The sequence below is a fragment of the Ambystoma mexicanum genome, chromosome 5p (genome assembly GCF_040938575.1).
Source record: "Ambystoma mexicanum isolate Mex_15411 chromosome 5p, UKY_AmexF1_1, whole genome shotgun sequence".
NCBI classification, from domain to species: Eukaryota; Metazoa; Chordata; class Amphibia; order Caudata; family Ambystomatidae; genus Ambystoma; species Ambystoma mexicanum.
In genome coordinates this window covers 53,128,151-53,153,147 of record NC_090930.1, presented here as the reverse complement: position 1 = coordinate 53,153,147, position 24,997 = coordinate 53,128,151, and positions in this window count along the sequence as shown.

Genomic DNA, 24,997 nt, shown 5'->3' with positions numbered 1-24,997 from the left:
TAGAAGAGTATTACCAAAGTACAAAGTGTTATTATGTATATGTATATATTTATCTGAACCTTATTCTATATAAAGAAGCTGTGTTATCACCTAACATAGTGTGTGGACATTCCTTTGTGTGAGCTTGGGAACTCACTGTACTTAAGAACCAGTCTGCATCACCTCCTGAGCGCTTAAGCCTTGGTTATTCGTCCTTTGCTACCATATAGAGAACTTTGGCTGGCGTGCTCTGTGCTGCAACCCCAACCATATAAGAGGGCAGAAGTACAAATACCCCCTCCAGTCTTTACACATGTATCCCAGCGAGTCGTAGCCAGTCATCTGTGCAGCCTTATCCTAACGAAAAAGCATATCTGCCTTCCATCACTGGTCACAGGATGGTCACTTATTGAACCACACATTCTAGACTCCCTTTCAAGGTATTCAAATATCAGAGCACATCAACTAAATTCACTTGCTAGCTTCAGACTCTAGTCGTGGAGCAGTAGGAGGGCAGGGAGTTTTGCAAGTACCCATCCCGTTAGCGCCTTAGGAACGTTTTGATGGGAATCCAAAAAGATTTCAAACTTTTATGACCCAGTGTGAGTTTCGCAACAGAGACATCCAAGGTAGCCTTTGTACTCTCTTGTTTAACGGGGGAGGCGGCAGCCTGGTCAGTATTGTTAGTGGTCCAGTAGAGTTCTGTTCTGACGAACGTCACTCAGTTTAGAGATGAGTTCAAGAAGATGTTTGGTAACAGGCAGGTTTCCTTGGAAGTTGGCGGGGAACTGTTAGAATTGAAACAAGGAAACGGGGACCTAGTTATCTATATCACGCAATTTAATCCCTTGAGTCTTGAGAGTCGTGTGCCTGAAGAAAAAAGTGTCTCCTTGTTCTTTCGAAGTTTGAGAGAAGATTTAAAGGATGCATTGGCAGTTATTGTAGATCAACCCACATCTTGTGATGCTCTAATTGACTTGGTTTTGCAGGTTGTTTTCCGTCTTGGGGAAAGGAAGAGTGAACGCAGAAGGGGCTGGGGTGAGGTTAAGGTTCTGCGGTGGGTGGATAGATCATAGTGGATTTGACAAGTAGAGAGGAAAGAACTAAAGTATTAGAGTATGGTGGGAAGGTATAAGATCATCTTTCTAAGTAGGCATTTCCTGGGAAACTGTCCTAAAATCCGCAAAAGATTCCAGTTATCCGGAAATGGAACTCAACAGGTCGCCAGCAAACTCCAGGCAGTAGAGCCCCACATCACTGTCAATGTATCCTTGCACTTTAAGGGTACGTGGAAGGGGCCAGATCGGCTGATGATTGATTCTGGATTAACTGGATATTTCATGGACTGGGGGCTAGCAAAATCCCTGGGTATTCCTCTTGCTCAGATGGAGTTTGTGGGGCAGGTGAGGGCGATGGATGGATGTCTTCTGACTTCAGGACCCATTACTCGTGAGACAGTTCCGCTGGTTATGTCAATGGTGGGAGATCATGAGGGGGTTATTGTGTTTTAACTAATTGATGCACCTCAGTTGCAGATTATCCTCGGAATTCCATGGTTAATTTTCCATAATCCCGTGATTGACTGGTGCAGGAGAGTGGTGGAATTTAAGTCAGATTTTTGCAAGAAGCATTGCTTTTCTTTGATTACTTCAGAAGAGGAGGGAGGTGACTAGAGAAGAAAAGATTATTAGCGTTGGTGGATGAAGGAGGAATGGGTTATTCCATGGAGCTGTGTTGGTGATTTTACCACAATGTTAGGGGAATTTCAAGGATGTTTGTCATGAGGTCAAGGCAGGGGAGCTACCTCCACATAGGTCTTATGATTGCAAGATTGATTAGGAGGATGGGGCAACCTTACCTAGCAGTAGGGTGTATGCACTAACCTCAAAAGGAGAATGAATACCTTAGAGAATATCTAGCAGAAAACCTTGCAAAGGGTTTTATTCGACATTCACAGTCCCCAGCTGCCTCGCCCTTGTTCTTTTTTCCCAAGAAAGAAAACAAGTTACGAACATGGATTGATTATCGCTCTTTAAATAAGGTGACCATCAAGAAACGTTATCCATTGCTGTTGATTTCTGAAATGCTTGATCAAGTTCAGGGAGCAATAATTGTTTCTAATTTGGAATTGAAGGAGGCTTATTATTTGGTCAGGGTCAGACAGGGAGATGAATTGAAAACAGACTTTAAAACTAGATTCATGTTGTTGGAATATCGGACAATGCCCTTCGGATCATTCAATGCTCCTGCGTCATTTCAGTTTTTTATTAATTATGCCCTCAGGGAATTTTTTGATGCTTTTGTAGTTGTTTATGTAGATGACATTTTAGTTTTCTCCCAAAATTTGGAACAGCATCAGGACAATGTGTTACGCTCACCTGGTCTCTGCGGGGGCGTTGGGGCACGGTTGGAGCCCTCCCTGTAGTTGACTCCCTCAGACCGTTTCTCTCCCCCAACAACTGCCACTTCGTGGGCTGGAAGGCGGAACCTGTTCCGGCGAGAAGGTGAGAGACAATGAGGCTTGAGTGGTGGATTTGTGGTTCTCTTCCACCCTTTCGTGCCAGAATATGGTGCGCAGAAGTTTACCCATGCAGGCTCACCTGATAGTATGTAAGGGCGAGCTCTCCGTCCTGCTTTCCTTCAGCAGGGGCACTGCGGATGGACCTAGTTACGTCACTGGTCCTGATTGAGGAGGTCCAGACCGGCTGCGACCGTTCCATCTTGAAGATAAGTGTTCTTATGCCTTTCGTATTGTCTGCGTCCTTGTAATGACACTTATTGTTCGTAAGGGTATTTTGTCCTTTCTCCCCCCTGTAGCAATGAAGATGACCCAGGTACGCGTGATGGCAAAAGGAAGCAGCTCTGGGAATTTCCACCACTGGTAGGTAAGCTGGTGATTTCGTAGATTGCACCAAGTTCGTAAATTATGCCGCTTTAGCGGTTAAAGTCTGTGCTTTCGCTCACCTTATGTCTTTTACTCTCTTTGCAGATGCGGCAGGTTGGCGATGGCTGGAGGCCAGTACCTGGCTCCTGATGGTGGTCGGAAAAGTAGGTTTGCATGGAGACAGCACCCGAAGAAGGTCCTAGTCGATGGAATTAGGTACAGGTAAGGTTGTTGGAAGTACCTGTCGAGGACTCCGAGAAGGTGAGTATGAATGCAGCCGAGTCGGGAGCTGATGGCGAGACTTCCAGTGATGAAGCGATCACAGGTAAGGTTTACGCTGTGACTGCTGAGTGAAGGCAGATGGCTGTGCTTCCGACGGTGGTGCGATCTCAGGTAAGGCGAGCGCAGCGACTGTAGAGAGGAAGCGAATGACAAGGCCTCTTGTGATGATGCTTTCCAGGTAAGATGGACGAGGTGGCTGGAAGTGCGAGCGTCAATTCAGGTAGGTGGCGAATGGCTCTGGAGACTGGGAGCGCACGTGCTGGATCTGGTAAAATGCTTCTGGTCTGCGGTGAGCGTTACGTTGCTGATAGCAAACTAACTTGAAGCGCCAGTGTTCAGGTGGGGCCGGCTTATATAGCCTGGCCCCAGCCACTCCCCGTAGGCTCTGCTTTGTGGCCCCACCTACCTCCTCCTTCAGTCTTCTGCACGTGCCTTCTCAGTGGTAATCGGGCCCCGCCCGGCCTTGCTGCACGTGCCCCTGATGTTCTGTGTGCTGAGCACACTTTGAAATGAGCTTGGTGCCATAGGCGCCAAGACTGGGTCCATTGGGACCTTATTTGTGGTGGAGAACTAGGCTCTTGCCTAGTGACCATGACACAATGTCAGACAGGTGTTAGGCAAGTTGCAATAACATCATCTCTTTGTCAAGCTAGAAAGAAGTCAATTCCATACTAAAACTGTGGAGTTTGTTGGATTTCTGATCTCTCCTGTGGGTCTTGAGATGGACGGAAAAAAGATACAAGCAGTGAAAGTCTGGCCAACTCCCACTCAGGTTAATGAAGTTCAGAGTTTTTGGGGGTTTTCTATATTTTACATGCGATTCATCAAGGGTTTTTCACCGATAATACCCCCATCACTTAGCTTCTTAGTAAGGGAGTCAAGGTCTCCTGGAGTCCAGAGGTAGAAGAAGTGTTTAGAACTTTGAAAGGGAAGCTTGTTTCGGGTCCAATTTGCTTCCTCCTGATCCTTCTAAAGTGTTTTTTGTCGAGGCAGAGGCTTCGAAATTAGCAATGGGAGTCGTTTTGTCACGGTGGCATAATGAGACGGGGCAGCTCCATCTAGTTGCTTATTTTTTTTAGGAAACTTTCGGCTGCAGAATGTAATTACACTATAATGGATAGGGAGTTGCTTTCCATAAAATCAGCATTTGCCGAGTGGCAGCATTATCTAATGGGAGCCTGGCATACAGTTACAGCGCTTACAGATCTTAGGAATCTGCTTTTCCTTAAGTCAGTAAAAACGTTAATGCCAAGGCAGTTACGCGGGTCATTCTTTTTTGCTGATTATGATTTCATTGTGACTTTCAGATTGAATGGAAAGGCTGATGCTCTATCAAGGCAATTTCCAGGAATTGAGCAAGAAGTTGAACTATGTCCTAAGTCTTTGATTTCAGAAGAAAATTTTGTTTCTGCCAATATCAACCGAGGTGAGGTCTTGTTTCAAGAAATTCAGCAGAGTATATCCTTGAATCAGATGGAAGAAGTGGCTTGTCAGAATCCTGCTCAATCCATTTCAGAAGGTTTACCTTATATGGGCAACAGGTTGTTTTTGCCTCTGGCATGCATGAGGGAGAATGTCCCCAAACAGTGCCAAGCACCAGTCTTGGCTGGACATCTTGGGTTCCGGAAGATGTTGGAGTTGGTACAAAGAAACTTCTAGTGGGAGACTGGTCGAGAAGATATGTTGAATTTTGTGAAGACCTGCAAAGTTTGTATGAAATCTAAGGTAGACATAAGAAAACCTGCAGGACTATTGTAACACTATCTAATACCAGCACAGCCTTGGAATACGATATCTCTAGATATTGTAGTTGATCTTTCTAAGGATCAGGGGTGTACAGCCATTCTTGTAGTGTTGGATTATTTAACTAAATAAGGACACTTCATACCAATCAAGGGTCAGGTCACAGCGATTAGTCTTGCACAAAGTTTCTTTAAGGAGGTAGCTTGACTGTATGGATTGCCAAGTCAGGTGATTTCTGATCGAGGGTCACAGTTTGTTTCCAGGTTTTGGAAGGCCTTTTGTAAGGAACTAGGGACTGAGATTCAACTGACTTCAGGTTATCATCCTGAGGATAACGGCCAGGTGGAACGAGGGAATCAGGAATTAGAGAAGTATCTGCATTGTTACTGGCAGGATGGCAAGGGTTGGGTTGATTTTGCTGTGGATGCAGAGTTTTCATATAATAACTCTAAGAAAGAATCGATCTCTATGTCTCCTTTTTATGTAATCATGGATTTCATCCACATTTTCTTCATGAGTTAGTGAGGGAAGAGTAATCTAATCCTGTGGTGGAAGAGAGATTAGGGGTTGGAAAGAGCGACCAGTGGTTTGCAGCAAAGCAAGGTTAATGTTAGGACTCCTTCCACCTCCTGGTCTCTTTGGCAATGCTGGAGACGTAGACATCCACTAGGACGCATACTCCCCACAAGATGGAGTTCGGTGCATGCCATTGTCGGATCCTCAGATCGTGGACTAGTCCTTTGGGGACTGAAATGTGCAGCGTGTTGTTCCACGGAAAGAACTGAGCAGATCCTTATTACAGATGAGAATGGTAGGTTCGCTGCGTCACTTCTATCCTTGAACCTGATGCTCCGTAGTTTGTTCTTCTTTGATTCTTTTTTGTTTCCCACCTTCGCTTTAGCCTATTGTTCTGCTTTTCTTGCTCTTGCTCTGTTCTCACGGTCTGGCCGATCGCTTCTGTAGCAGCATTCCTGCCTTTTTCCTGGCTTCTTGCTTTCACTTGCGCTGGACTCTTCCTCCATTGTTTACTGCCGATTCCCTGATTGATTACATCTCCATTGGATAACCTTCATCAATTTCCCCAGACTCTGCATACTCGACAGAAACCTCATCCGGCAGACTTCGTAGCAGAACAAGGTTTTTTTTACCACATGTGGGTTTTTCCCTTTGGTCTCTGCACATGCAGCACTCGTAGACCACACTTCCAATTGTGGTTATAGAGCGTTGCTAGGGCTTTGTCTCACAATTAACTATTTGAAGTGCTGCAGCCGTCAGGTCAGTCCTTTGCATGCTGAACTTGACAGTTAAGTATAGGAAATCTGCTGATAGGAAGCACAGACCAAGTCCAAAGTATGGTGCGGGAGATTTAGTTTGGCTGCCCACAAAGTTTCTTAGACTAAAGGGAAACAACAAATTTAGTCCGAGATTTGTGGGGCCTTTCGAAGTTGAGAGAGTAATTAATCCAGTAGCAGACAGGTTAAAGTTACCTCGTAACTTAAAGGTTCACCCTACCTTCCATGTCAGTCTACTCAAGCCGGTGGTCAAAGGCACTAGGTGATGTCCTGTCCCTTAACCTGTTAGCGCAGAAATGGATTCTGAGGAGTTTGAAGTTAAGGCAATTCCGGATGCAAGAAGGTCTAGGGGCAAGTTGCAATATCTGGAAGATTGGGAAGGTTACGTCCCTGAAGAGCGATCTTGGCAATTTTCTGAGGATGTACATGCTCTGCAGTTCGTTGCTAGATTTCATAGGAGAAACCCAACTAAACCAGGCCCGAGGTCAGGGCTTAGAAGAGGGGGTACTGTCAGGACTGGACCAGCGATTACTCATTACACACAGGTGATTACTCATTACACACTCATTTACACTTACTGTTTAGTCAGGTTACAGGGTTCTTGTTGGTTTGGCTCTTAACTGTTGGCTTTCTAGAAGGAGAGTTTCCCAAGCCATCATGGCGGAGGTGGAACTGAGAGCTGATTGGCGGGGATTCAGCTCTTGAGGCATAGCCAGACATACTAAACTGCCTTTCATCGTCCATGAAGGTAAGGATGGTCCTGTTTAGGGGAAGCTGGTGTCCAAGGCCTAATTCCAGGAGGTGCGGGATAATTCCATATTGAAGAAGATCTTTATAAGCTGACTGCTACATGGCCTTTTTACACTTGTCAGGCAGTACAGCTGGAGATTCCCGCAGCCCAGTACACTATAGGCTGTACTGCCACGCTCCGGCCTCGCCGCTCAAGTTCCACTCTCATTATTCCCTTATATGCATTTTTTCACTTGCCATTTAGGCATCCAACTTATTGAGCCGGACCGCACACTTAGTTCTGGTGTCTTGGTAAACACCAGCCACCGAGTGCAGACTACGTGCTGATCCACGTCTATGTTTCCCCGGAGACCCGACGCCTCTGTCTGAGCGCATGCGCGAGGAACAGATACTAACTCCACACGCATGCGCTCTTTAAATAGCTGGCACAGCTCCTTCTCATTCGAACGCGAGCTCCACTACTGTGCGGATCCAACGCACACGATCCAATCCTTGCCTCGAGGTGAGTCCACCACAACCTGATAAAGGGCCCCCCCCCCTTTCTTCACCCAGCAGGTAAAACCCCCCCCCCTGCAGCCAGCAACCAATACTAAAAGGCTTTCCTGGTTTTTGTCTCCTCTTCCCACCCTGCAGCTCCGATCACAGAGCTCCTTTACCTCACAGACAGGAACTGATCTCCTGCCTCCTAGCACACCGAGGGACCACTGCAGCACCATGTCCTGCTTTGCCCAAGCCACCAGGTACCCCTAGTGAGCCTCTCACACCACGAAGCCACAATAAGGCGTTTTCAGCTATATGTGACTAAACCCACTTAATGTGTTCTTTCAGATCGCACTTCAGTGAATATCCTGCATCCCTCAGCTAGTGGGCCACCATTTTTTCTTATCATGAGAACTCCAACTAACAGCTCATACACCTAAACCTCTGAATGCAAGGTTAGTGCCTGGGACCAGAGGGTCTTCCTCAGAGTGTAGCCTCTCACGGGCTGTTTTAATATTCACATATATGGTCCACTTTCTGGAACATCCACAATATCTTTTATATTGGGCCTCATTACGACCCTTGCGGAAATGGAAAAATGATGGCGGAAATGCAATTCCGCCATCGAACACCGCTCGTTGCGATCATGACCCGTCACCGTAAAGTACGATGCCATTAGCGACACCGCAGTGAACGGCAACGCTAACTGCACCAAGTACGCGCACGCGCGCCTTGCAAAACCGGAATCACCGCCATGGCGCAACGGTACGCGAATTCTGACCCTAGCGGACATGTTCTGAACGCCATCAAGCACGTCGTAAAGTACCATTCCGCCATGGCGAGAAATACGGCAACGCGAACCAACCGTAAATGGCCCACTGAGTGCCTGTACTCCACTCCCTGGCCTCATTGCACAACTCCTGGCAGGCGCAATGTACTCACACTATGCAACCAGTGAAATCCACTATTCACCCATGCATGCCAACGTAGAAAAGCATGCAGGGGCTCAAAGCGCCCCGTGAGTGGGCATCCATGTACGGCATGTCACCATAGCCGTACTGACGCAGCACAGGCATGTGAAGGTACAACACATCAAAATGAAAATCAAGAACACATGACACAAAACAACAGTAGTCCCCCATCGCTTGCCACCAGCGCAAGGCAACATCCACAACAGCATCCTGAGGGGGATTGCACCAGCCCTGTACTCATGCCAGTAAACAAACCAACCATCAGCAGAAGCATGTACCACACAAGTCGGCAGAGTGACTGAGCAGCCAGGCTCATCCCAAGAGGGGCCGATGGGAGCTGCAGGGCACAGATGGCATCAATACAGAAGCTATTCCAATGGACATGACCCCAGTCCCCCTCCAACAAACGCACGCAAACACAGTCACCTGTGACCAGCCACATTCTGAACAACCCATCATTCCACCAATCGACCTGGCTGACAGGCACCAGTCGGCCAAAAGCCAATCCCCCGCCCCTGAACAGCACATCATGTAAACAGACACAATGGCAGCCTCTATCCGTGACCATACTGTGCTACGTAGGCAAACGCGGCCAGTACTGTACCACACAACTCAACTCAGAAGGCGGAACACAAAGCAGATCATCACGCAATACATACCGCCACAAAGCGAAAATCGCCACATCACCTGCAAAGAACAACGCAACACGACAAATATCGGAATACAATTTAAATGCACATCCAAATGACAAAGGCCCCACATCAATTTGCAAAATCCCACCAAAACAACCATCATCACCGAGGGCTGCATCTGCAATAATTGACCGGCTTCCACTTGTGTGACGCCCTGTACCATCATGGCACACAGGGCTTACATCAACGTTCCAAAAGGCAACATGGAAGCGGCAAGAACCGCAGGTCCGTCCCATGAGGCAGGCACTAGTCGAGCTGAAAGGCCGAAATGTTGCACCTAGCCACCAGTACAGCGTAAGGGCATGTGGCCCATTGGCGATCGTCCCATATGATCGAAATGGTGCTCCACTGATTCACCCGAAGCTGCAGGAGTCGAGAGTAAAAACCATCTGGAGGAGTGGCGTAGAGATGGCATCTGCAATAGGGCAGGAGATACCTGTCACCCAAAAGAAACACAAATCAACCGATTGCATTACGGGTCTCATGATGCATTACAATCTTCATTCAACACACCAAATCCACACCCATATGCATGCTAGCCCACTCCAAAGGAATATACACACCCCTAATCCAGTATCGAATCACAACGAAACCAATCGAGCTAAATACACCATTGGCAACGTCGGTTACTGTGCATGCGTCCGTCAAGATAGAACCCATGACATGGGATTAGTAACGTGCCTAGACACAAGTGTATGAAGGCGCGTCGAGACAGGGAGGATCCGACAAGGGCAGAGAGACGTATGTCCCACTATGGCAGCCTTGCATCACATAACGCAGGGGAAGGGGAGTGAACCAAAAAACCCATGTACATGGCAGACCCTAAACGGATTCATCAGTCCATGCATCCACACATCATTCCCTCATCCCGCAATGAAAACGCATGAATATTCACTCACATAATATGTGAAACTTCCATCGCGTCTGTGCGTAATGCAGTCCGCAAAAACCACTGTGCCCCTGGCCGGATCTGTAGTGTTGTGAAGCAAGATGGATTTGGGAACGTCCTGCCTTATCGTCCACTACGCTGTTGCGCATCCCATTCAATTCATATCATTCATTGCCTGCTCGTTATGGGCCATGTCCCAAGGACATACTACAATAGAACGTTACATTTCCAGCCAGACCTGTGGGCGTATCCTCGCCGCTACTTCAAAACCCAAAATGCTGGCCTTCGAATTCCTCACTTGCAACATTACGTCGAAAAGGCTTCTGTGAACGCTTGCATTCACAATTACATCAATGTAGTGCGGCTGTGTGTCATGATGCTAACTGGCTGCAATCACAAATGGGACGCCACGCCCGTCGGTGAAGTACGTTACTGTGCTGCATGAGGGTCGGCCATCGATCGAGCCCTACATACCACTGACTCTTCACAGGTATGGAAGCGGCTGCAATCATAGCATGTGTAACAATGGGAGCATAGCATGAAAATCAGTCAAAGTACATCACACTGCCATCGGGATTTGATACATGATTCCAATCCCAAGATGCCATGCGGCCAAATGCAGCCTTACGTGCGGGCCGTGCTCGACCAGAAGGGATTGCATCTGCCACAGATTCATTCAATCAGCACAGGTGGAGGCCATACAGGCCGACAGCACATATATTGCAGACCCAAACCCCTCCCACAACCACTCCCACTCCAAAATGCTACCGGCAGGACTAGCGATGTTGGGCCTGGGGTACCAGATAGCACTGCAAGTGCTACAACTACAAGAAGACGACGAACAACAACAGGTACAACAACCGGGCGCACAGGGGAGACGGAGGAGGAGGAGGAGGAGGAGGGCAAGGCAGGGTCAGCAAGGCCCACAAGCACTGCCACTACCACCACGCAGGCGGCCCGCAATCCCACGCCTCCGAGCCGATCCGTTCAACCTCACTGCTGAGCAGATCCACACCCTCTACCGTTTGGACCGGGACACCATAATCGCCATTGTGGACATGACACATGCTGACCTCGTGAGCATGATAGATAGCCCAACCGCCATCCCACCCCTACTGAAGGTGGTGTCTGCACTCCACTTCCTGGCCACAGGCACCTACCAGCACACAGTGGGACAGTTGCATGGCATTTCACAGCCACTGTTCTCACGGACACTCTTCCAAGTGCACGATGCCCTCCTGAAGCACGCCGACGACCACATCACACTACCACGCACGTACCAGGAGATTACCAACGCTAAAGTGGGATTCCATGCACTTGGCGGCATCCCGGGTTGCATTGGTGCCATCGACTGCACCCATGTTGAATTGGTTGTCCCACATGCCATGGAGGTCCAGTACCGCAACCGGAAACAATTTCATTCAATCAATGTGCAAATGGTGTGTGACTCCAACAAGATATTTACGCATTGTTGTGCCAGATTTCCAGGATCTACCCATGATTCTATGGTCCTGAGGAACACAAGAATACCACGCTACATGGAGCGACACGCAGGGCACAGATCCTGGCTACTCGGTGAGTCTCATTCCATGCATGACATCGTGGCCCATTTGATGCGTCAATGACCTTGCAGGGGGGGGGGGGGCTACTTAGCACTATCATTCCACTGACACCCTTTATTCGTCTCATACAGGTGATGCCGGGTATCCACTGAAGAGATGGCTCCTTACACCAATCCGGAACCCACAGAACGAGCATGAGGAGGACTACAACCATGCCCACTCACGTACCCGTGTGGTCATTGAACAGGCATTCGGCCTACTGAAGGCTCGTTTCCGCAGCCTCAGCAGGTCTGGCGGGGCACTCATATACAGCCATGAGAAGGTTTCTAAGATGGTCATGGCATGTGTCATGCTGCACAACATGTGCATACGTAGGAATGTGCCCATGCCCCCTGACGCTGTACTGCATGCACCTGAAGATGATGATGATGATGAGGGTGGGGATGTGGAGGCACCTCAAGGAGTCCATGAGGCACAGGATGCACGTGCAATCCGACAGAGCATCATAGATGCATGCTTCTAGCAACCACGCATGGTGCCTATTACACGGAAAGGGGACCTGTGGCACTGTGTGTGTGTAGTACAGGCACATTGTGGACTGTACGCCTATGAAGGCCTCGTACGCAAATATCAATGTCCACACATGTCATTGGATGATAATGAGGTGCTGTATTGTTGATGTGATTTGATTTATACACCCTATGGACCCGCCACCCAGTGAAGCCCAACACACCCCCTCCACCCTACTACCTCCCCCCCCAACACCAGTGTCCAAATATGCATGCTGTCCGTGGGTAGACGCTATTGCAAGCCCCCTCTACGGGTATCAGGGGCACCCCTGCCCGTGGAGCGCAGGTTCCTGCCAGATCTGCGTTGGGGGCTGCCCTGGACGGAACTTGCCACGGATGAGGTCTCTGCCTGCTCGCGTCCATGCATGTCTCTGAGGGTTTGTGAGAGCTCCGAGAGCACACGGCGCACAGCAGCAAGTTCAGCACAGACGTCTTTGGACGTCGCATGCAGTTCCCCCCTCAGGCTCTCGGTGCTTTTCTCCATTTGTGCTCTCAGGCTCTCGGTGCTTCTCTCCATTTCTCCCCTGAGGCTCTCACTACTTTTCTCTATTTGTGCCCTGAGTGTCTCGGTGGATGTTTCCATGGCTGCCCTGGAACCCCCGCATTCATTTGCATGGTCCTTGAGTAGCGTGGACGCTTCCTGCTGTTGCTCGATCAGCAGGTCGAGGGACTGTTGCCTCTGCTGGGCCATGGACATTTGCGGTGGTGTGACAGGGGGGCTGCTCAACACATGTTGCCTTGGCACAGGACTTGTGGGGGTTGGCCAGTCGTCGTCTTCAGGGTGCCCCTGCGTGGTTTCGTCATGGTGTAGGGGATGGAACATGCAGGGGGATTGGGAAAGGTCATGGATGGTACCTACGTCGCCAGCACTGTTTTCCGTGTCGGAGCATGCTGGCATGACAGCTGTGTCACCTATGGTGCTGCTACCACCAGAGGCAGTGCCATCAGATACGTTCTTTGGGGGGACCTGTGGTGCTGGGGTTGTGGACTTGCTGGCTGCTGGGGTGCCTGTTGCAGTCCCCTCCAGTGTGCTGCCACTTGATTCCTGCTGCTGCCGTGTCTTGATCCTTGCACCTGAGGTGGAGGCTCTTGGGACGTTGGTCCTGGCCCTCTTTGCAGGCGTGCTGGTAGGGGTGTCCTGCAGCTCGTCGTTGGTATCGGACCCTGTGGTGGAGTAAAGAGGGGCGAGCGTTAGTTATGGGTCTGTCGGATTTGGAATGGCAGCGTATCAAATGCATTGGGGTGGTACATGAGGCTGATTTGGGACTGGGCCTTGGAGGTGGTCTCATTTTCGTGTGGATTGAGGATGCATTCATTTGGCTGCCTGCAGTTAGGGGGTGCATGCTGCACATGTAGGGGTTGTTTATGGCTTCTTGATTGATTTGTTTGTTCATTCTGACTTTTAGAGGGCGCTGTCAGGGCTAAGTATGTATTGCACTATGGGGTCACATGGTACTGCACATGTTCGTGGTTTGTGGATTTCGCATTGTTTCTCTTGGCCAACCTACCTGATTCTCCGGATGTCGGCACTCCTTTCTCCATCCCTCCGACTCCCTCTATGCTCTCCATTCCTATGGTGGAGGCGCAGATTTCCTCCCAGGGGGTCAACTTGATGGGCGACTCTGAACCCCCCCCGGTAGCTGTGGCGATGTTCCTGTTCGCAGAAAGTATGCTGCGTACGCGGATCCGCAGGTCGTCCCACCGCTTGCGACATTGCTGTGGCGTGCGGGGTGTTGTCCCCACCGCACTTACGCGCTGTGCCACCAGGACCCATATGGCCTTCTTGTTGGCAAGGGCCGTCCTGGTCATTTGACTGGAGAAGACGACGGCGGAATTTTCCTGTAGGGTCTCGGTGAGCACGGTCAGTTCCTCTCGGGAGAAGTGTACCTGCCGCTTGCGGTCACACGCTTTCTTGGCTACCTTTCCCATATTTATTTTTTTAACTGGGGTTGCTAACGGGTTGGGATGTGTGTCAGGGTCGGATTTTTTATGGTTGTGTTGGGATTCGGATTTTATAGTTGTGCGGCGTGCTGTTTCCCGTTCCGGCCACATGCTTTTACTTCCGTTTCCGTATATTTACGGTGGCCGTAATTTGCGGTGCACGCTCGTTACGGTGACCGCTCATTACGGTGACCGCTAAGATGGGTGGCGGTATTGCACCTGGTGCAGCGTACGGCGGCGGTAAGGGCCGTTTTGGGGTCATTTCCGCCATCGCAGCCTTTCGGATTCCGCCATGGCGTAATGCTCGTGCCCGATGGGTCGTGATTGGCCGCACTTTGCTCCTTCGTGCTATGGCGGAAACGCTATTTACGCTGTTGCGGTCCGGTCAGTCAATTTCCGCCAGGGTCGTAATGAGGCCCATTGTGTTTTAATCATAGGGAGACCTGCTTGACCTGGCCCCAGAAGAAGGCTGCCACCCTCTTACAGCCGAAACGTCCCACGTCATCGTGTCTGGCCCTTACATCATACAGACCAATGACCTGAATCTTCATTACCACCTTAATGTTGACGTCGCCTCTCAGCAGACCCTATTTTTCGGTTTCTTGAAGCAAATAACATTGTACTGTGCAAATGTTGGTTGTAACTGTGACAAGACATCAATAGGTTGACAAATATGAAGTAATATTTGGTAACATTGCACACAGGCACTATAACACAGTACCAGTATAGGAGTGTGGAGATAACACACTATACTAATCTTACAAACGTGCCTTTTTTGGAAATGTTGGCACAGTGCTAAAAAGTCACTTTAGAATTCTGCACTGTATGGACTATAACAGGCTTAATTTAGTGACCTCCTGTCACCAGTGGACATGTAATGCTATTCAAAGATGCACTAAATATTGTTAACATATATGTCCTCTATTTTTACAAAACTCACCGAGCTGGTGATAAGGTTTATTGTTGATTGTTTATTCTTTCTATGTGTAATTCTTTCAGCTATCGATATTGAATTATCCATGCTGAAATAGGCGACCTAAGTAAATAAAGGTCTCAACAACTTTTTTGAGTTTTTCCAGAATTAAGATTTGTACTTTCCTCCTATGATGCATACTTATGAAGATGGATTAAACATAATATGGAGATGTGTTAGAATGTTTACTACAGCAGCCTACTGTAGTTTAAACGTATGAGGTCAGGACCACCCCCTGTACTAAACATGGACAAGACAAGCAGAGCCACGGTGGGAGCGCAGCATTCCTAATGTCAATGTCATGTTTGAGACTGTGTCTTGAGTAAATGAGTTTGGAGAGTATGAGTTGTTCGTTTTCAGTAAGTTTAGATATTTCGTTAGTTTAGGAAAAGTTCCAAGTTCAAGGAGAAGTCAATCTCGTTTGTTCGCTTTGTGCTCTCTGAAGGACAAGTGAGAGCTTTGATAGGAAATCTGTTATTGTCCCGTGCACGCGCCGCAAGGTGAAAGTGACACTTGACATACGTTTGGAGTCTCAGTAATAATTTCTCAGTGTGCGCATCACCAGAGGCGTTGCTAGGGGGGGGGCTGAGGGGGCTATAGCCCCGGGTCTTTTGGTTGTAGCCCCGGATAGAAGCTCAGGGGTTACAATCAAAAAGGCTAGCTAGCCCCCAGTCCCGACAGTCCCAAAATTCGCATAGCCCCTGATCTTTTCCAGACCTAGCAACACCCCTGCGCATCACCAAATGATTGGTGGGCTTAAAGCATTGGGTGCGCATGATTGAGAGAAGTCATACCTCGGGGAAAGCTGTTTGAGTATCCGTTTCACCTGGAAGGGAGCAGTGTCTCTGGGAGCAGCCATTTGCTATTCACGCGAGCGCAGCCGGAGACTAGTGTCTCCTTGGACTGCAGCGAGCGAGCGCATGCACAAACAAGAGGAAAGAAGCGTTACACTGAGAAAGACCAGCGTTTAGTCTCTGTGCAATACTTTAAGATACATTCTTGAGACAAGAGAGCGAACACCAGCAAAGTAAAGAGCTACTCTAACACTGCTGTTGATTCTGCTCGGTCTGTCGGCAGCTTTCGACCTTCTTGACCACAGAAAGCTTTTGGCAACACTGTCTACAATAGGTCAGTGTTTGGAGGAAGCTATTGGGTGGATCGAGTTGATTCTCTGCAACAGTTAGTCTAGAGTATGTTGGGTTCAGGCTTCATCCACTTACAGAACATGCACTTGTGGAGTCCCTCAAGGTGAATGCCTGTCCCCAGCTCTCTTTTATGTTTACATACGCCCACTGTGTAACATTCATGACAAGGCAGGGACAAGGTTCACGAATTATGCCGACGATACGCAGCTGTTGATAGAACTAATCAGCGATCATGTTGAGGATACTAGAAAAATCCAAGGTTTTTACAAACTGGTGAAAGACTGGATGACAGCTAACTGGCTTTGTTTGAACAGCAACAAGACAGAGATTTTGATATTCGAATCCCCTCAAGCCAGAATAAACGTGGACTCATGTTTTCTAAATTTCACTATAGATGGTTGCTGTACTGAAGTGCTGGAAAAAGTTAAAACATTGGGTGTGGTTCTGGACCCATCGCTTGGTGCAGATGCTCAAGTGGGTAGTGTAGTCCCAGTGCCACTTTAGATTATTGAGATTGGTAAAACCATATGTTACAATTAAGAATTGGGAAATTCTATTACGAGCAACTATTATGCCTAGGTTAGATTATTGCAATGCGCTCCAGGGTTCAATAAGAGCGGCATAAACAAACTTCAGATACTTCAAAATGACGCAGCGCACATTATCAAGAGCAAACTTAGGAGGGAACACATCAATACTGCTAGAAAGGAACCTCAGTGGTTACAAGTTGCATCCAGGATCCCTTTCAAGGTTATTACCTTCACACATACATGCTTATTTGGACCTGCTCCTTTATATCTTAAGGAAAGCCTTGTTTTGCAACCACAGGGGAGAGTCACCAGATCCAGTGACACGTTTCGGCGTATATGCCCCAAGGCCAAGAGAATCAGGGGGGAATGGACGTTCCCTCCCTGTGCAGGGTGGCTGCCTGTTGCCTGGAATGGGTTGCGATTGCCTAGAATGGGCTGCCTGTTGCCTGGAATGGGCTGCGATTGCCTAGAATGGGCTGCCCGTTGCCTGGAATGGGCTGAAATTGCCTGGAATGGGCTGCCTGTTGCCTGGAATGGGCTGAAATTGCCTAGAATGGGCTGCCTGTTGCCTGGAATGGGCTGCAATTGCCTAGAATGGGCTGCATGTTGCCTGGAATGGGTTGCGATTGCCTAGAATGGGCTGCCTGTTGCCTGGAATGGGCTGAGATTGCCTAGAATGGGCTGTCTGTTGCCTGGAATGGGCTGCGATTGCCTAGAATGGGCTGCCCGTTGCCTGGAATGGGCTGCAATTGCTTGGAATGGGCTGCCTGTTGCCTGGAATGGGCTGAGATTGCCTAGAATGGGCTGCCCGTTGCCTGGAATGGGCTGCAATTGCCTGGAATGGGCTGCGATTGCCTAGAATGGGCTGCCCGTTGCCTGGAATGGGCTGCAATTGCCTGGAATGGGCTGCCTGTTGCCTGGAATGGGCTGAGATTGCCTAGAATGGGCTGCCCGTTGCCTGGAATGGGCTGCAATTGCCTGGAATGGGCTGCCCGTTGCCTGGAATGGGCTGAAATTGCCTGGAATGGGCTGCCTGTTGCCTGGAATGGGCTGAGATTGCCTAGAATGGGCTGCCTGTTGCCTGGAATGGGCTGCAATTGCCTAGAATGGGCTGCCTGTTGCCTGGAATGGGTTTCAATTGCCTGGAATGGGCTGCCTGTTGCCTGGAATGGGCTGCGATTGCCTAGAATGGGCTGCCTGTTGCCTGGAATGGGCTGCGATTGCCTAGAATGGGCTGCCTGTTGCCTGGAATGGGCTGCAATTGCCTGGAATGGGCCGCCTGTTGCCTGGAATGGGCTGCGATTGCCTGGAATGGGCTGCCTGTTGCCTGGAATGGGCTGCGATTGCCTAGAATGGGCTGCTTGTTGCCTTGGATGGGCTTTGATTGCCTGGAATGGGCTGCCTGTTGCCTGGAATGGGCTGAGATTGCCTAGAATGGGCCGCCTGTTGCCTGGAATGGGCTGCAATTGCCTAGAATGGGCCGCCTGTTGCCTGGAATGGGCTGCAATTGCCTAGAATGGGCCGTCTGTTGCCTGGAATGGGCTGCAATTGCCTGGAATGGGCTGCCTGTTGCCTGGAATGGGCTGCAATTGCCTGGAATGGGCTGCCTGTTGCCTGGAATGGGCTGCGATTGCCTAGAATGGGTTGCCTGTTGCCTGGAATGGGCTGCAATTGCCTGGAATGGGCTGCAATTGCCTGGAATGGGCTGCCTGTTGCCTGGAATGGGCTGCCTGTTGCCTGGAATGGGCTGCCTGTTGATCTGCGGAGTGATATGTGCCTCCTCATTTTTCGTCAACGGTTAAAGACAATGGCCCTCATTACGGGTCCGGCGGTAATCGTTCCGGTAAAACTGGCAGGTGGCCGCCTGACCCATGAACACTTACCGGCGCCTGGTTTCCAGGTAACACCGGGGTATTACAACCCCGGCTGCCGGAAAGTCAGGCGCCGGTAACTATGTAGTTCCCCATTCCCATAGAGCCCCATAGGATTCTATGGGAGTCGGGACCACGGAAGCACTGGCACTGTTAATAACAGTGCTGGTGCTTCCGTGAAAGTCTATTGGCGGGTGCCAGTCCCCCTGGCATTGCAGACCTGCCGGGCGGGAGGGCACCACCCGCCCGTTCGGAAACAACGGTGCCGGTAATCTTACTGGCACCGTTGTTTCCGGATCGGCAAAGTTGTAATGAAGGCCAACATTATTTCATTGAGACCGCTCTGCCTGTGATATGATTCTCTTAGGTGAACATGTTTGTTACCATTTTTTGTTGTATGTTCAATCAATGTGCGCCCTGAAGGCTGCGGTGCGTAAGAAATAAATAAACAAATAAACAGCTTTGGTGTTTCAGTGTTTTCACAGACTTATCAGCGTTGCAGCTCTTAGTAATTCTTCGAGCAGGACACTTTGTAAATGTTAAGTAACTAAGTTAGTTGCAAGTAGTCAGCTGAGTAAATAAATAGAAATTAAATCGTTCTATAGGAATTTTTTCCAAGATTTTCTACTAAACACAAAAAGGCAAAACAAAGGAACACTACTGAAGTCCCAAGCAGTCATTCCTGGTCAGCAGAGCTTAGGCCAAAAGATGGCATTCAAGATAAGAAAGATTCCTCTCTGCTCTTCGAGGAGGAATTCAGGTATAAGCTGTAACTTGGGTTCATGAGGGAGGGGGTTCAATGTACAATTGAAATCATCTTTGCAACCTGTGTTTTCTCGCCCTCTGCAGATTTCCACCCAAGTTGAAGGCTGACATCTCTGGCTTTTTATTTTATCCACTTCCCCTTTCCCTCAGAGATGCTTTGGATAGCAGCGGTTATATATCCAGTTGTTGAACAAACTTCTTGGGGGGCGGTCTGTGGGGTTCAGCAGGGGAGCATGCAGGACTGAGCAGAGGTCACTTCACTAGGAATTACAAATAGTAGTGCCTTTTTAGCAACACTTTAACATGGGAACATCTAGGAGCTACGTTCTCCATATAACACAACACCGTTCACTTTGATTTTGCTCTTTTTTCTGTTTGATCTCTCTTGAGTATGCCCTTGGTGCATGCTGCATACAGCATCTAGTGTGCACTGCTTTAGAGCAGTCCTGACCCAAAGGGGTGGCTGCTGTGCTTGCGTGTGTTGGGTGAGTAGGCATACATCACACCCTGAATGGTTTGTAGGAAGCTACTTGGTTGTAGGATTCCTGTGGTGTCCGCTGCTAGTACCCAACTACCTGAGTTTATTAATGGGCGTTTTCTGTTTGCCATGTGCTGGGCGCATGGTGGCAGAATAACTATCTGACAGTTGTGTTTTAGGTCCATGCCACCTCTAGCCCAGAGTCTTTCCTCCAACTGCAGGAGAGTGTCGTAGACCCCCCCAGTAGGGGCTGTCACCTGAATAGAGGTAGTGAAAAGCATATACCCGTCACTGTGTACCACCCGAAGCGGGTGGCTATTCCCAGTCATGCGCATAGGAGTGGTTTGCTAATGTCATACACATGTTATGGACCCCATGTAGGTTATTCATCCTATCAGCTGCATTTATCATGTGCTATGATAGGGGATTGGAGATGTGCTTCTATGTGAGCCGCACCTTTGAGATGCCCACTTGCAATCTGCGCTGCATCTTTAAATGCAGGACATATTCATGCGTACAGTGCTATGTGTCAGCATCTTATGCTATGCGGTGTAATGTGTTAGCAGGTCTGCTTTGTTATGTTTTGTAATGGCTGGTTGCTGGTTGCAGTTGTTATCATTCTAGCGCTGTGCTTTCCTGTCAGTTTATCTGAATTTCAAAGCATTTAAAAGGCGTTAGCTTCAGCACTATTTTGCTTATGCAAATTGCCATTTTAAATCTGCTCTGGGCAGTACTGGGTAGTGCTGGGCAGTGTGAACCCCTTTAAATCTCTAGGGTCTGGGTCCTAGACTCAATGCAGGACTGTTCTAGATTTGAAGTCTATTGTTCAGACCATGGTTGACCATGGTGCATGGTTTCAATATAAGTTCAAGTTAAGGGTGCAGAATGACAGCCTTACATTATATTAGGGTTTACATTTCCTAATTCACCTCACATGCCCTGTTGCTAGGTACTTGTCAAACGAAACATTTTCTTGCTCTGTTTATCAGCTGCATGTGCTCAAACACAAACGCTGCCTGAGCTGCCTGAGCTTTTCTGGCTAAGGCCGGGTGAAGGGTGATTTTGCTCAGCCCTGTGTCTCCCAGCTGTACCCCTGTGTCTCTGATTTTTCCCCAGTACAGGAGCTTCGCAGCTTCCCGCCCTGTTACACTAGAGATAAAGCTGTCTGCGTAGAATAGGGTACAGAGGCTGTTATCACAAGACTGACCTTGCCAGCTGCAGGACTAGGAGCAGGCGTGTGCAAGCATCTGTCTGCCGGGGCATTTTACACCCCTGTATTATTTACTGCTCAGCCCTGTGTCTCCCAGCTGCACCCCTGTGTCTCTGTCCTTCTTCCCCAGTACTGGAGCATCGCAGCTTCCCGCCCTGTTGCACTAGGGATAAAGCTGTCTGCGTAGAATAGGGCCCTGGGGCTGTTATCACAAGACTGACCTTGCCAGCTGCAGGGCTAGGAGCAGGCGTGTGCAAGTATCTGTCTGCCGGGGCATTTTACACCCCTGTATTATTTACTGCTCAGCCCTGTGTTTCCCAGCTGCACCCCTGTGTCTCTGTCCTTCTTCCCCAGTACTGGAGCATCGCAGCTTCCCACCCTGTTGCACTAGGGATAAAGCTGTCTGCGTAGAATAGGGCCCTGGGGCTGTTATCACAAGACTGACCTTGCCAGCTGCAGGGCTAGGAGCAGGCGTGTGCAAGTATCTGTCTGCAGGGGCATTTTACACCCCTGTATTATTTACTGCTCACAGCGCGCATTTGCTTCCTGAGCAATTGAGCTGCATTTATAACATCACAAAAGATGAATCTGTGTTTGTAGGAACTAATACTTTTCTGTATATTACTCCCTGTTTTAAGAAGCGCACGTTTAAGAAATCTATGGAATCTAAGCTTTTGTATTTTGAAAGGTGGTGTTTACAGACTTCCCATTGAGGTTTGTGGCAAATTATTGATATAGCGCTATACCTCATGGGCTTCAAGGTGCTTCACCATCCCACAGAGGGGAATTCATGATATCAACCCTGAATGTTGAAAGGCAGAGTCGCCCTGACAGGTTCTACACTGCTTGAATTCTGTACACAGATTTGGAGCTTAGGTCAACACGCTGGCCCTCCTTACATGGTTCCCAGAAAAATGACGCTAATTCCGGCGTGTCGGTAGTATTGTTTCTGGCAGGCCAGAATTACCGGCACATTATAGGTCTGTGGGTGCGCGCATACCCCCTGCCAGAAACGGTAATACTGGGGCACCAGAATTACCGGCATCGAGACAAAAATGTCAGGGTTTCCAGCAGAAATGTGCAGGAAACACAGATACCGGCATCCAAATCTCAAGTCTGAGAGATCTGGCTTCGCAAGCCGCGGTTCCTAGAGCCGGAGCTGACTGCATGTATCGACAGTCTGATGGTAAATGCAGAGGCCCTCTTAGAATAGGCAATCACAGGACAGCCAGAGGAGGAGGACTGCTACCTGATAGGAGGTGGCAACCAGGTGACAGCTGTGTGGACCATCCCATGCACACAATGTGACTGCCACAAGCACTGGGACACCCTGCGGCTGAGGGTCCAAAACATCCCAGCCATCTAAAGTAGGGAATCTGCTGCCAAAGGAGGAGGAACGGTGGCACCCCTGACCCTGATGCCCTGGGAGGAGATGTGCAGCTGTTGGGATGGTTGCCCAGTATGCCAGAGGTCGTCTGCGGGTCTGTCCGACTCCCATGGGCCCAACACCCTTCCCCAGAATAAACAGAGGACACAGCCAACGGCAAGTTAGAACTGCGGTTTATTACAAAAAACAACAGAGATCATACAAGACCCTCAAGATTCTCCAGTACATCTCAACTTTACAATGCATGCTCCACAGTTTTGTTGTGTCATGGGGTCATCACCTGGGCCCTTCTCCAAAAACCTATCCCCGGTACCGATTTGGTGCTGAGAGTGGTAATTTTTTATAGACGAACCCTATAGAAGTTATTCTACTGGTCCTTGCATGTTAGGTGGCTGGCCTGCCCCGTCCCCAAGAAACTATCTATTACATTGTTGCAGAGTAGTGATATGATATGATATGATAGATATAATATTATATGATATGAAAGTTTATTTATATAGCGCCTATACACAATGTCTTTCAAAGTGCTTCAAGGCAAGGGAGGGAACAAGGGAAAATACAATGACATTCTTACAGGCCATGAACAGTAAGGATGTGAAATGTACTATTGTACTCGGCCTAATGACATATCAGATAATGCAAGAGCTAAGACATAGATAAGGAAGGGAGGGGGAGAGTGGGAAGGAAATGGAAACAAACAGGTGACTACCGTACTAGGCCTGATGACATTTCTGGTAGAGCCGGAGAAAACAAAAGTGGGCTTACCATTGGTTCTTGCCCCTTACCGTCCACCTCTGATTTTCTATCTCATGATTAGCTGGAACTGGTCTCTCCAGTCCTGGGACCCGACACCGTTCTCAGACCTCTGTGCACCTCTTTAAGGTTATGTGAAACGTTTATGTGTCTGTATTGTATCTGGTAAGGTACCACCTTTGCCTATGAGAGTGCGTCTCCACGTTGCAACACTTGTTTCACTCCTCGTCTGGTTTGCTGGGATCAGCTCTCCTTTCTCACCACGAGTGAAAGCCAATTGTCTGGCTCGGCTGCATCACGTGCTTGTAGACCACAAAATCGAGCTCTTATGTCTGAATTTATGAGGATTTATTCAATTTTTCTGCAGCTGGTCCCTTGTCATCTAGAGTTTGGAATGTGACTGTTTATCTCTGACCTTGGCTGTGAACCTGCCTTGTGAGCTCCTCTTGTTATGTGGTCTGTTGCTTGAGACCTTCTGTAATTTTCCTTAGTCTTATAATTTGTTTTCTACAGGCTTGCGCTATGCTAAGTAACCTATAAGTTAGTCGCACATGGTCCTACCAGGCTGCATATATACTCCTGTAGTTCCATAGGGTTATTTGCCATAAGCATCTGCAAGCTTGCTCAGGGTCTCTTGTTGCCTTGCGTTTCTGCGGTACTGCATTTGGCTAATGAGAAAAATAATAAAGCTTTGGCAGTGTGTATATGTTTCCGTCCTCTATCTATAGAACTCTGTAAGCATGTTCTTTGTGTATGCGAATGTGTGTTTGTGTGAACTTCCCCTGATCCTTTCTCAGAAGTGAGGTAAGCCCGTGGGCTTTACAAAGTATTCAGCTGTTCAGCGGCATCCGCTATACTTTTTCTTCCTGAAATCTACAGCTACTGTAGCAACTCGCTACATGATCACTGCTTTGCATTGTGTAGATGCTTGATCTGTGTTTGCCACAATTCAGATATATCTCCTAATATGAGCCGCAAAGGTTTCAAAATCAAAGATGGCCCCCAAGTGAGAGTTTGCAGCTTGCCATCAATACCAGCCCAGCCGACAGTGGATTGGCCTGTGCATTCTATAATAACCATTCCAAACGCGCCGGCAGGCGTAAGCCAGCCCCAAACAAAGGCTATCTAACTAAGGCTCCTGTCCGAGCCTTACAGCAGCAGAAACCACATCACAGCAGCTGGAACTCGAGCAGGAGCTTGTTCCGAGCCATGCACTGCAGGAGCAGTGCAGGCAACTTCCCCTGATCCTTTCCCAGAAGCGAGGTAAGCCCGTGGGCTCTATGAAGTATTCAGCTGTTCAGCGGCGTCCGCTATACTTTTTCATCCTGAAATCTGCAGCTACTGTGGCATCTCGTAACATGATCATTGCTTTGCATCGTGTAGATGCTTGATTTTTTTTTGTCACAATTCAGATATATCTCCTAATATGAGCCGCAAAGGTTTCACAGTCAAAGATGGCCGCCAAGTGAGAGTTTGCACCTTGCCATCAATACCAGCCCAGACGAAAGTAGATTGGCCCATGAAGTCTATAATAACCAATCCACATGCGCCGGCAGGCGTAAGCCGGCACCAAACAAAGGCTATCTAACTAAGGCTTCTATCGGAGCCGTAAGGACCGAATGACCGAACCCCTGTTACTAGCTTTGTTTACTGCCAAACCCCATCTCTGATAATGTACCTTGGTATAATTGACGCTATTGTCTAACAACTGTATGCATTCCTCTATGAGTACCAATCTCGCCGACTATTGATTCCAGCTACCCCAGTCAAAGTGTACTCCACCCCCTATCTTGGAGCGTAGAAACATTAGTTGGCACCTGACCTACTTGACTTCAACATTTTTGTAAAAAA